Here is a 12,336-nt window from a genome sequence, read left to right as displayed (position 1 = left end):
GCACGGTGCCACTTACTCCATGAGTAAGCCCCTCTGAAAATCCGTTTACAAATGTCTGTGCAGGAATAGCCTGTGTTTGCTTGTGGAGGGGCATCCCAGAAGGTTTTGGGATGAAGCAGGTTGTGAAAGGATGGAAGATGAGGTTTCAGACTCCAGAAGCTGAAGATGTTATTTGTTTCTGGAATGCTAGAAAAACCAACAGCAGAGCCACAAATGTTTCCTTTGTTTTTGCAGTCAGCACAAGTAGCATCTTGGCCTGTGAATGCCTGGCTGGGAAGTGTGGGATGCAGTGAGGCCCTGGGAACAATCGCCTCATAAGCTCTGATCCTTTGCCAGATGGCAGTCCCTTGGTATCCTGTGGCTGGACAATCGGTGGTCACAAGGCCCTGAGCTCGCGCGGCTCCTTCATCTCTGACACGCTGGTGGTAGAAGGAAATAGGGACACCGGTGACATCTGCTTCCTGAGCTTCCTCTTGCTAGGCTTAGATCGTGCTTCTCTGGGTCTGTGCTGGGAGGGAGGTGAAGGGGACAGAGCAGGGACACTGGTGCTGTCTCGGCTTCATCCTGGTGGCCTGAATCTGTGTCCTGTAGTGCCTGGGAGCTGCTGCCAGCACCAGCCCCCCTCCCTTGCACAGGGACTAACAGGAACCAGCTCTTAGCATCTTGTGTCTGTATCAGGAAGCATCTTGGACTCTCCCTGAGATTAATGTGTCATTAAAGCCTGTTTGCTTATTCTGAGACCCTGCCTCCTCCTCTGCTAACGGTCTGCAGGACTGTGCGCATTGAGCTGTGGTAACATTTAATGTGAGTTTCTGCATGGTTGGTGCAGCTGGCAGTGAGCTTTAAGTCCTCATACTGGCAGGGGATCTGCCGACATGCTGTTCAGGCACTGAGGCATCTTGTCTCGGCTCCACATCCTCCCCTTCCCCTCAGGAAGTTCTCCTTCTGTGCTGGAAAGCCTTGCCTGTGCCCAGGCCCTGCTCTGGAGCAGTCAGCTGTAGCACTCGTGGCTCTCCAGCCTCTGGGGGTTGCATCTCTGCTTCCACATTGCTCACTGATCCTGGGAAGATGAAAAAGCAGTGCTAATTAATCTAATTCCAGAAGCACCGGGTTTTCATGGGAGGAGAGCAGCTAGCTGCATATGTTTCAGGGAGAGAGAAGTGTGGGAGGTAAGAAGGACATACCTGCTCACATCCCACTTCATCGGCTGCTGAGAGCCAGCTGGCTGCAAGCTGCTTTGTGAGTCCCTCCTGATCTGGTAGTAAGCCTGCCATGGGTGATAACAGAGCATGGGATGCTGCAGTTATTCCCACTCAGCTGCAGTGACTGTCAGGATGAATTCTCCCCAAAATTCAGGCCCTTGTGTTCTCTGAACCATGAGGCCACGTCTGTACCACAGGTGAGCTCTGCTTGGTGTGGGGAGCTGGAATGGTGCCTGAACAACCTTGGGTAAGTCTTCTGCTCCTTCAGGAGCTAAAGGACTACAGCTTCATCCATTCCTCTTTCATGCTGGAAGCCCTGCTGTAATGCCAAGTGTGACTGAAATGCTGTGGGAGCTCTGTCTCCACCATAGATTGCCAACCTTATGGCCTGTGTGAACCTGGCATTTTCTGATGTCATTAAGTTACAGTGGTCAAAATGGCAAGAGCGAGGCTAAGGAAGCATCTGGAGTGAGAAGTGCTGATTTTCTGCCTGTCCCTCCTTCTCCTGGAAGGTCAGAGAAGATCACAGAATCATAGACTGGTCTGGGTTGGAAGGGACCCCAAGGATCACAGAGCTCCAACACCCTGCCACAGGCAGGGACACCAACCTCCAGGCCTGGAGCTACACAAGGTTGCCCAGGGCCCCATCCAACCTGGCCTTGAACACCCCCAGGGATGGGGCACCCACCCCCTCTCTGGGCAGCCTGTTCCAGCCCCTCACCACTCTCTCTGCAAAGAACTTCCCCCTAACATCTCATCTAACCCTTCCCTCCTTCAGCTTTAAAGATGAGCAGGGCTGGCCAAATACAGTGCTTCAGGGGAAGGGGGCTTCTCAGAACGTTTTCTTTTCACCTTAATTGCATTTTTTTGTGTTGGAGTGGCAAGGAGGGGAAGTGAAATAGCTGCCTGTGCAGTGGTTGGCAAGAGCTGGCAGTATGGGCTGGTGTTCCTGCATTACCCTTCACGGTGCTGCCCACAAACCATAACCAGCAAAGTCCTCAGCACAAACTGCTGCTTAGGCAAGGAGGCAGCTCACATTTGTGGTGGATGAGAAGCTTGACATGAGCCAGCAGTGTGCTCTTGCAGCTCGTAGGGCCAATGGTATCCGGGGCTCCATCAGGAGAGGGGTGGCCAGCAGGGACAGGGAGGGGATTGTCCCTCTCTGCTCTGCCCTCGTGAGGCCCCATCTGGAGTCTTGTGTCCAGATCTGGGGCCCCCAATACAAGAAGGATGTGGAACTGTTGGAGAGGGTTCAGAGGAGGGCCCTGCCCTACAAAGAGAGGCTGAGGGAACTGGGCTTGTTCAGCCTGGAGAAGAGAAGGCTGTGGGGGGACCTCATTGCAGCCTTCCAGTCCCTGAAGGGAGCAGAGGAACAGGAGGGGAATCAGCTTGTTAAAGGGCAGAGACTGGCAGGATAAGGGGGAATGGACTAAAGCTAAAGGAGGGGAGGTTTAGATTAGATATTAGGGGAAAGTTTTTTCCAGAGAGAGTGGTGAGGGGCTGGAACAGGCTGCCCAGAGAGGGGGTGGGTGCCCCGTCCCTGGGGGTGTTCAAGGCCAGGTTGGATGGGGCCCTGGGCAACCTTGTGTAGCTCCAGGCCTGGAGGTTGGTGTCCCTGCCTGTGGCAGGGGGTTGGAGCTCTGTGATCCTTGGGGTCCCTTCCAACCCAGACCATTCTATGATTCTATGGGTGGTGAGGAAGAAATTGCCCTCCTGCTCCTCCTCAGTAACCAGCAAACAGCTTATGGGGAGACCCTGGAGAGGGCCCTTTGGAGAGGGTGTTTGGATTCCAGAGGCCTGGTGTGCACACAAGCAGGCTATTGCTGGGGAGCTGCAGATGGAGGAGAGTGCACAGCCAGCCCTTGTCTTCAGACTTCCTCCGAGGAGCAGGTGTGGGGAGCAGGGTCAGAGCTGGGGAGCACACAGCTGAGCCTAGTGTCCTACCAGTGCCTGTGGTGACGTAAGCTGGGGGGCCTGGGCACGGGCTGGACTAACAAAGGGCTGGTGGGGGCTGACAGCAGGACTTGGCTTTCCTTTTCAGGGTGACAGTGATGTGGGAAGCCTGAGTTCTATCGAGCACAGCACATGAGTTCTGGGCATGGCAGACTTCCCAGTTGATTCAAGGGGCTTGGGAACTGGTGAATCTTCTCTGTGATCTGAGATTTCTTACTGGAGTGAGTGACATACTTGGGATAACAGTCCAAGGCCCTGGTCTGTGGCAGCTGGCTGTATTTAATGACCTGTAAAGGCTTTGCTATGAGCACAGGAGCTGAGGAATAGACACCAGAGCACAGACATCCGCACTCCCTTAATGAGCTTGTTATGGTGGGTCCCTGGTAGGTGGGATCCAGGGAGCTTTTGAAGCCTCTGTCAAGGCACCCAAAGGCACACAGCTGATCCAGAAGCCAACCCTTTGCACAGCAACAGCAAGTGACTGGGGCTCTAAGTCATTTTTGAGGCAGTTTGGTAAGCCACTTCTGCAGCATATCAGAACCTTGGCTTGCTCGGTGCCCGTGTGCAGGAACCTGGGAGTGCCAGATGCCTGAGTGACAGCGGGGCCGTGTCGTTAACACACGAAGTAACTGGAGTGGCAAACACAGCAGGAGGCTGCAAGGCATGTTTCCTGAGACTGTAACCAAGAAGCTGTCTTCTCACACCCACAGTTCTTAGTTACAATAACCAGGAGCAAAGTATTTTATCAGGAAATTAATTTTCTTTGGCAATGACGTGTGTTGGTGAAGTTCTTGCCTGGGTTTGCCTCTGCAGCAATCAGGGGATGGCAGGGCACTGAGAACACCTGGTTTGAAGCCAACAAAGCCCAGTGCCCTTTCTCTTTCTCAGTACTTTGAAGCGTGTACATTGGGGCAATTCTTAATTTATTTCATTTTAAATTCTTAATTTATTGTGTCCTTTTGGATTTTTTTTTTCTGTCAAGGTACAGATTCTTCCTGGAGTCACTTAGGAGGTAGCACCCTAGGACAGGTGTCCCAGGTAGGGCTGCCTCAGTTTCCCCAGCTAACGCCATATGAAGGTCATGCCCATTCCAAGGCTGTGGCATTGTTCTTTTTCCTAGTGAAGGAAAAGTTAAGGAAAAGTGTGGTGTTCAACCAGGACCACAGAGTTGATGAAGGGCCTGGAGCATCTCCCCTATGAGGAAAGGCTGAGCGAGCTGGGGCTGTTCAGCCTGGAGAAGAGAAGACTAAGGGGGAACTTGTTCCTTGTTAATGTTTATCAATATCTGAAGGATGGGATGCAGGGGGAAATGGGCAGCCCCTTTTCAGTGTCTGTGGGGACAGGACAAGGGGCAATGGCTGCAAGTTGGAGCACAGGAAGTTCCACAGCAACCTGGGGAAGAACTTTTTCCCAGTGAGGGTGAGGGAGCCCTGGGCCAGGCTGCCCAGGGGGTGTGGAGTCTCCATCTCTGGAGAGATTCCAGCCCTGTCTGGATGCCACCCTGTGCACCCTGTCCTAGGGACCCTGCTTTGGCAGGGGGTTGGACTCGATGAGCTCTGGAGGTCCCTTCTGACCCCTACGATTCCCTGATTCTGTGAGACTCAGGTGGCTGAGCTTGTTCTTGTTTGTATCACCTTCCCCCTAGCAAAGCCCAGTACAGCTGCTGGTTTCTGAAAGCAACAAACAAAAGCAAAAGCTTTTGCTGTGCATCCTCGTGTGGATCACAGCTCTACCGGGACCCAGTCGTTCTGTCCACTTTCCTCTTGGTCTGTTCTGTGGGCAGGAAGTGGCTTCTTGCACAGCAAAGCAAACACTTCTTAAACCAGTCTCCCTTTTCCCATGTACTGGTCTTGCAGTCCCTTTTTCCAGCCTGTTCCTTTTCCACATGGCCACATTAGGAACAAAGGGAGATGGGGAAACTGGTGGTCCTTGCCCTGTTAAGCCTTTCTGAGGTGTCCCTGTACTGCATGCACATCACTAGTTAACCTAGATGGTGTGAAATGGGCTCTCACTGCAGAGGCTGGACATCCCTGGTGGGGGTTACATTGCACAGTGGTGGTTACACTTGATGTTACAGCTCCCATTCTGCCTGCAGAATGAACTGAGGTTTGCAGTTTGCTGCACACAGCTCCCATCTGCACCGTTCCAGGCACTGGAAGAAATTAGGTGTCTTGTGTATCTTAAACCAGGCACCCAAAATAAGTGGGTTTCTTTTTTTTTCTACCTTCTGATCTCTGGCATCTGTCAGATGCAGACACCACCCCCTCCGCAGAGATGCTCAGAGCAGATTCAGCTCAGTCCTGTTTGTTCAGCCCTCAGACTCTTGTCGTGACAGGCGGCGTTGAAAAGCTCATGAGGAAATTAATAATTCTGCCTCTGAGCCAGGCATGAGCAGCAGGCAGGAAATGAGGCGTTGAGACCACACGCTGAACAATGAGGAGAGAACAAGGTACCCAATAGCTGCTGGGGTTGGGGAGCATCATCCATCGCCCGCATCCGTGGAGCCTGGGGTCCTTGCCTTTGGACACTGGGCTTGGAAGGAAAACTGCACTGCAAAGCATTTACAGAAGGGGGGCAAATTAAGGATGCTGTGTCAGCCCTGAATTTGGCATTTCCTGACTGGTGAGTGCTTGACTTTGCAGCTAATCTTTCCACGCTGGTTTTGGCATGCAGTTGAGTAGATGGAATGAGTGCTTGTCAGGAATAGCAGGCAGGTGCAGGCAGGAGATCCTTGGTGTCCACGTGGTAGGCTGAGAGTGCTCCATGGAGCCTTTGTCCCTTCTGAAAGTGGGTCAATAGGTAGTAGAATCGTTTGGATTGGAAAAGGCCATTAAGATCATCGAGTCTGACTAGTTCCTTCCGTTTCCAGCTGCTCCTGTCCTAGCCAGGCTGTGAAAGGGCATGTAAGGGGAAAGAAGGGTAGGAAAGCCAGCTCAGGAGAGGATAGCTCTTAGGAATGTGCATGCACATCCTTGATTTATGACAGCTTGGGACATCAGGCAGTCCTCTGTGCTGTACACAGCTTTATTGTCTTGCTTCCCATGGGCAAGTGGAATTGCAGACAACAGAGCTTATATATTTTTATATATATAAAAATATATAAAATATACAGTATATATTTTATATATATATATATAAATTATTCTGCTGAACTGTTTTCCCCAGCAAGCACATGCTTACATTGTTGTGCTGCAACTCCACCAGCACTCTGCTGCTGGGACATTTTGATGTCATTCTGCTCTGCAAAACACCTGGGGTCTGGCAGTGGTTTTGTGCATCTGACCACAGGATTTAAAGCAAGTGGGAAGGGAAATGGCAAAGACCCCAGAAAGAAACCAGCTTCCAAGCCTTGGTGCTGTTGTGCTGTGCAGCTGGAGGAGTCGAGCTGCTCGATTAATAACGGCAGAGCCAACCCAGCCAGCAGTTTCAACCAGCGTCTTCAGCAGTGTGGGGGGTCTCTGGGCTCATATTCTCCCAAAGCAGGTCCTGGGTTGGATCCTCAGGTGTATGTTCTAGTCAATGGCTGACTTGAGCTGGTGCTTTCAGAAGGATTTCGGGAGACTCAGGGTCAGGTGCCCGGTCTGAAGTGTCCTGGGCTTACTTTCCTTTGCCAGGAGTGCAACACCTCTGACAGTCAGCCCTCCTCTTAGGGACTCAGAAACAGCATCAAATTCCTCCTTACTGTCTTGTTGTTTGCCCTGGCAGGTTACACCATGCTCTGGGTTCCAGCTGTGTTAAGGGGAGAGCAGGGACCTGAAAAAGCCCTTCTTGGTTGGGGTTTTTAGACTAGTCTCAGCGATTCAAGTGCAGAGCAAAACTCAGGTCCTGAGCCTCAGCGTTGCAGCAGAGCCCTGCTGCAGAGTGGGGAGGCATTAATGATGCTCTCCACTTGTTTTATGCAGCCAGAGCTGTGTACAGTGTTCTTCAGCATAACAGGGCCTGGGAGGCACCGTGTCCATCCCAGCTATCAGCACTGCATCGTTACAGGAGGTGGCTTTTTGCAGGAGCTGGGTGCTCTTTGGCTGATCCTCTTAGAGGATCCTCTTAGAGGATATTCATTTCACTAAGGAAGCAGCCTAGAGCTGCCTTTGCTAGGAACTCCAAGAGTTTTCAGGAATACAAATAGGACCACAGAACTGCTAGCTCTGCTCTGAGAGCTTTGCCCCTGGGAGAAATGAATGTGAAGTTTAATTATTCTGTCGATAGGAATCTCCCACATTACCCAAATTGTCTTTCCCTCCCCTTCTAGCCTTGTGCTTTCTTTCCTTTCTTCTTTCCAGCTTGCTGATGCACAGGGCTTCATTTTTCCTGTAAGAAGGAACAACTGAGTAATTGAAATGGAACACTGGTGAGGGTTTGTTGGTTTTTTTAATCTGAAAGTCAGCATTAATTAATCAGGTCGGGTGTAATTAGCTTCCTTGTCTGTCACTGCCTCTCCCCAACTTCTCAATGACTTTCTCCTCTCCTAGATTTCACTGAAAAAAGAACTCTGATGTGGGAGCTGCGTGGGTGTTTGTCCTGGTTGGGGTGCACGTGGGTGACAGTCCCTGCAGGGCTTTTGGGGTCTGAGCTGGGTCCCACCTGCTGCAGTCAAGGGCAGAACTCTTGCTGATCTTAAGGTCTCCTGGGTTTGGCTTTGTCCCTTCTTTCCTGCTGTGTGTCAGGCTTGCAGGAGTCCTAATTATTCCTACCCCATGCTCCATAGCCCTGCAGTGCTTTCAGTGCTCTGTCCCTGACTCGATGGGACTGGAAAGCTGCAGCACCCCATGGATGGATGCCCAGGTTAAACTGCTGAGCAAAGGGGCAGATATCAATGGCTTGAAGGCCCACTCTGCCAGTCACTGGTTCATCAGCAACAGTCATCTGGGGAGGAAAGGGGGCAATGCTCCTCCATTGGGCTCTGGTAGCATTGGTGGTACTGAGGTTCAAGCCCCTTTCCCCAAACCCAGGCGTTTCTTGGCTGGCCCCCTGAGTGAGGCAGTGCAGGGAGACGTGTGCCAGTGCCAGGCTGTGGGTGGTGGATGAGCAGAGCACAAACTGTGCTGGAGAACACAGGGGTTGAGGTTTCTATGCAGCCGTTAGGTAAAAAGCCCCGTTGCAGCGTGGTCTCTGCAGGGGGCTCCACAGAGCAGAGCTGTGCAGCACACCTCTGCAGCACTGCAACCCCCATGGTGAACTTCCCAGACCCACAGAACATCAGGAGATGGAAGGGACCTCGAAAGCTCATCTAGCCCAACCCCTGCCAGAGCAGGGTCACCCAGACTAAATCCCACAGGAACACAGCCAGGTGGGTTTGAATGTTTCCAGAGAAGTAGACTTCTCTGTGCACCCTGGCCCAAGGCTCTGTCACCCTCACAGGGACAAAGTTCCTCCTGACATTCCCATGGAACCTTCTCTGCTCCAGCTGCACCCGCTGCCCCTTGTCCTGTCGCTGCCATCCCTGAGCAGAGCCTGGCTCCAGCCTCCTGACTCACTCATACCGTGGCAGTGTGGGGAAGGGAAAGGGTCCAACACCCCACATATCCCCTGTGTCAAGCACCCCTTGCTTTGCCCTGCCTTGCTGTCTGAGCTGGGTGCCCAGGGTGTGCAGTCTGTCTCTGCAGGAGCTGCTGCAGGCTGGGAGGAGAGGCTTGCTGAGCTCTTTACTCAAGCAGCTGGTTCAGGGCTGCTCCATCACTCCCCTGCATCTCTCTGATGCTTGTATGTTCCTGGTGGTTAAACCTGAAAGCATCAGGACAGTGGGACAGGCTCCCTGATGTGGGGCTCCCCATGGTGACCACAGCTGCAGCTCTGGCTTCAGGCTGGCAGTCTTGGTCAGGGCTGTCTGTAATGTGCCACCAGAGGTTCCTCTAAGATCTGGCTTCATGTGGCCAAGCACATGACTTGAGAAGCAGAAGGTATTTTGTGGGGCAGACCTGCCATGGGGTGGTGGTGGTGGTAGAGGTTTTCACTTCTCTACTAAATACTTTGCCAGCTTCCTCTACCTTGGTCTGACTTAGTGGAAGCTATGCTTGTAGTAGGACCTTAAACCTGAGCCAGAACCTTCCTTACAGGAGAGGGTCTGTTGCCCTACAGAGCTCTGACTGGTTTTGAAAGCCCTGTTTGCTTTCAGAGGGGCGGAGGAAAGCCCAAGAAATCTGCATGCCTACCTCAGCAGGCTGAACTGGTGTCTCTTCTCCAAAGAAACAGATCCAGGGCTCCTAGGACTGCTCTTACCTGCTGTCCCTTCACAGCCTGGAGCAGGCTAAGCTCACACAGAAGCAAGACAGAGCTTTGATCAGGGCTGTGAGATTAGGTCCTCTGTGTGCATCCTGGAATTGGGAAAAAGTAACTGGGCCATGTTTCAATGCTGGGAGTCCCTGGGTGGTGTGGGAAGGGGTGGAGGGAGAACAGGCCAGCCCCTAAGTAAATCCAAACAGAAAAAAATGCATTTCATTCCCCTTCTAGCTGATTTCAGGGTTTATCTCCTCCACCAATTCACTTTGCTGTGGTTTGGGTTGGATAGGCTTTCATCCTGACCCAGGCAGGATCTGACAGAGGTGGTAAAGCCAGACAAGTCCCAATGGCCATGCTAAGTGAGCTGTGTCTGGCTCTGCAGACGAATCATGTGGTAAACTCTCCTTTTGAAGGGAGTTCAGAGCTGTGGTGGATCAAGGGCAGGATGTGTGCACACGCTTACCCTGCGTGCAGAGGGAGGACGTCACCATCAGGGACAGCACAGCCCAGGTCCCTCCTTCCTTGCCCTTTTGCCTGGTCCAACTCTGGCTCCTTCCCTGCCTCAGCTCACACATGAGTGCACACCATCCTGGGGCTTTTCCAGCCCTTGCTGTGCTGGGGTATACACCCACATCAGAATTGGTATCCGTGAGAGCAGATGGATGGAAGAGCCTGAGGGAGCTGTCTGAGGTCTGATCCCTCCTGCAGTTGAGGGTTTAGCTCTTGGTTAAAAAAGAAGATGGTATGATCCCCTTTCTGCTGGTTTTTCACTATCTCAGTCTCTCGTTTCCCTTCCTTGTCACGTGCAGGCTCTTCTGTTTCAGGATTAGGATCTTTTCCCTCCTTCTCCTCAGCAGCCCAACAAATGGGAAATGATGGCTCTTTACCTCGCTTTCTAAAGAGAATACATCTGCTTGATCAGCTCTTGCAGCATCTCCACTCTGTTGAAGGAGAGCCCAGGCCCACAGGACAAAGTGCTGGTGGGCGGAGTGGAGGTAACTGCCCATACACACCACCCAGCCCAGAGGGGACGAGCGAGGCTTGTGCTGAGCTCATGCAGCACCCATCTGCACGGCTAGCCTGAGCTGAAGCACCTTGGCTGGCTCTTAGGGACACAGGGGAGAGGTGGCACTTGTGAGTTCAGCGATGGGTGGTCCACACTGGCCAAGGCTTGTGTGTGCCAAGGGGAGCAGTGTGGGGCCACCTGTGAGCTGGGGCTGGTGTGTCCGCAGGGGATGGCACACACAGGGGATGGCACACACAGGGGATGGCACACACAGGGGATGGCACTGCCCTCTGCAGCCTGCTCAAAGGGATTTTGGCTGCTCTGTGGGGAGAGCCTTGGTGGGGGGGTGTGGGGCAGAAGACAAATGGCAGTGAGGAGCAGCAGGGAGAGGATTCGTGTGCAGATTCAGGGACTGGGGAAATCCTCTTCCCTGTTGTGATGTGGGTAAGGTGGGAGAGCCTCAGCAGCAACCTGTGTGCACGTGGGTGTGTGTGCCTGTGCAGTTGAGGCACCAAAGTGCTGCACACCAGTAGCTGTCCTGGGCAGTTGTGTGTGTACTCCTGGCCTTGCCCCCGGCCCATGGCATACCAGGGAAACTTCCAGACACTCCCTGTCTGTTGGAGTTACGCATCCTGAATACTAAAGAAGTCTTAATGGAGGCTAAAACCAGCTAGATTTTTCCTAACCTTTCCAGAGACATGAAAAGCCCTCCCCTTGGCTTTCCCCTTGCTGACTGACAGCCTTGCGTGTGAAGGGGGAAACAACACAGCTGAGTTTTGTGAGCTGCCCTCTCCTCACCCTGTTCTGTAGCCTCCCCAGGCTTGGGGGTCTGGCAGAGGAGGGACTGAGGACATGTGCCATCAGTGGTGCCCATCTGGTTTTGCACTGTTGGCTGACAGAGCTGGAGGAGGATTCAGCACAGACTCACCTTCCTGTGCTGCAGCCTGGCCAAGGTGGGTGAGCCAGAGCCATGAGCCTGACCAGGGCAAGATGTTGAGAGAGCGCCTGTTCCCACGCTGACAGGAAGGGTGGGATGTTTTCATACTGTATCAGTTGCAGATTAAAGCTGCTGATCAAGATTTGTGCTTTCCTTGGAGCAGCAGGGAGGCTGGAGCTCAGAGGCTGCCTGTTCTCCCTCCACAGGCTCTGCAGCACCGGGAGGGTTCTGCTCTGCTCAGCCTGGCAGCATGGGTACCATCCAGAGCAGAGTGAATCCCATGGGACCTGCTGGGGCAGCTCCCGTGGGCATCACCCAGGCTGACCAGAGCCAGGGACATTGCTGTGATTCTTGCTGCTTTGTGCATCCCTCTTCTGCCAGGGAGCATTTCTGCCCCGATGCTTTTCCTCTTGGTCCAAGTTCAGGCAGCTCCTGGAGCTTCTGAGGACCTAGAGTGCAGGGCTGCTGGCAATTCATCATCCTGCTGACAGTATTTTAACATAGAAACACTGCTTAGGAGCAAAGCATGTAAATTCCTCCTGTGTGTAAGTTGCTTGCAACTCTTGGGGTCAAGCAAGGCTCTGGATCTGCTCGGTGGGGGCGCTGTGGGCACTGCTGGGGGCTGGGAAAGGGAACGATGCTTGGAGGGTCTGGGCTTTGCTCTTAGGGATCACTGCCTGGCTTCCTGGCTTGAGAGGCTCATGCAACACCTGGATGGAGCATGTGGGAAAGTCTAAGAGCCTGTGTGTGCCAGCAGCCTTCTGCAAAGCAGAGCACCTCCCAGGGAGTCTGCCTGTCTGTCTGTCCTTCCTGCCACAGTGCTGGCTGATGAAGGAGTTCCCTCTGTGTCATTCCATGGGAGCAGGGACTGCTTTTGCTTCCTGTTTTTTTCCATGTGAACTGAGAAAGCTCACTCTGGGAACAACACCCTGAAGGTAGGGAAGGAAAGTGGGGCTGTTCAGCTCTTTTTCTGGCCCATGCTGGGGATGGAAAGCCTTTCAGGGACTAGAGCAGGGTTAGTG

This window comes from Gallinula chloropus (assembly GCF_964237585.1).
Source record: "Gallinula chloropus genome assembly, chromosome: 23".
Classification (NCBI taxonomy): Eukaryota; Metazoa; Chordata; class Aves; order Gruiformes; family Rallidae; genus Gallinula; species Gallinula chloropus.
This window is presented reverse-complemented; position numbering follows the sequence as displayed.